The sequence below is a fragment of the Notothenia coriiceps genome, unplaced genomic scaffold (assembly GCF_000735185.1).
Source record: "Notothenia coriiceps isolate Sejong01 unplaced genomic scaffold, NC01 NC01_scaffold00035577, whole genome shotgun sequence".
Lineage (NCBI taxonomy): Eukaryota > Metazoa > Chordata > Actinopteri > Perciformes > Nototheniidae > Notothenia > Notothenia coriiceps.
In genome coordinates this window covers 54,904-55,119 of record NW_011368278.1, presented here as the reverse complement: position 1 = coordinate 55,119, position 216 = coordinate 54,904, and the positions used below count along the sequence as shown (strand labels likewise).

At 35.6% G+C, this 216-nt stretch overlaps 1 protein-coding gene and 1 long non-coding RNA gene across 3 annotated transcripts in view; one reads left to right on the top strand and one right to left on the bottom strand.

Moving 5' to 3' along the window:
• The window catches only part of LOC104963061 (uncharacterized), a 23,338-nt gene that overhangs the window by 926 nt on the left and 22,196 nt on the right, over positions 1-216 (top strand). The window lies entirely within an intron of this gene.
• LOC104963059 (type I inositol 3,4-bisphosphate 4-phosphatase-like) overlaps positions 1-216 on the bottom strand; it is a 21,333-nt gene that overhangs the window by 4,807 nt on the left and 16,310 nt on the right. The gene's annotated exons all lie outside the window — the stretch shown is intronic.

Sequence of the window (216 nt, the reverse complement as noted above, 5' to 3'; positions counted from 1 at the left end):
TCCTTTAGAGCAGTGGTTCCCAACCTGGGGGGCGCGCCAAAGATCGCAGGGGGGCCGCCAGGCGTCAGATGATTTGAGGCCAAATATCATATTTAGACTTTTTTAAAAAAAAATTTACATACAATTGTAACGCAATACATGATTGTCACTAAAAGCCTTGTCTCCACATTACAATAAAATATAAAAAATAATTGATTAATTAATTAGAATAAAAAT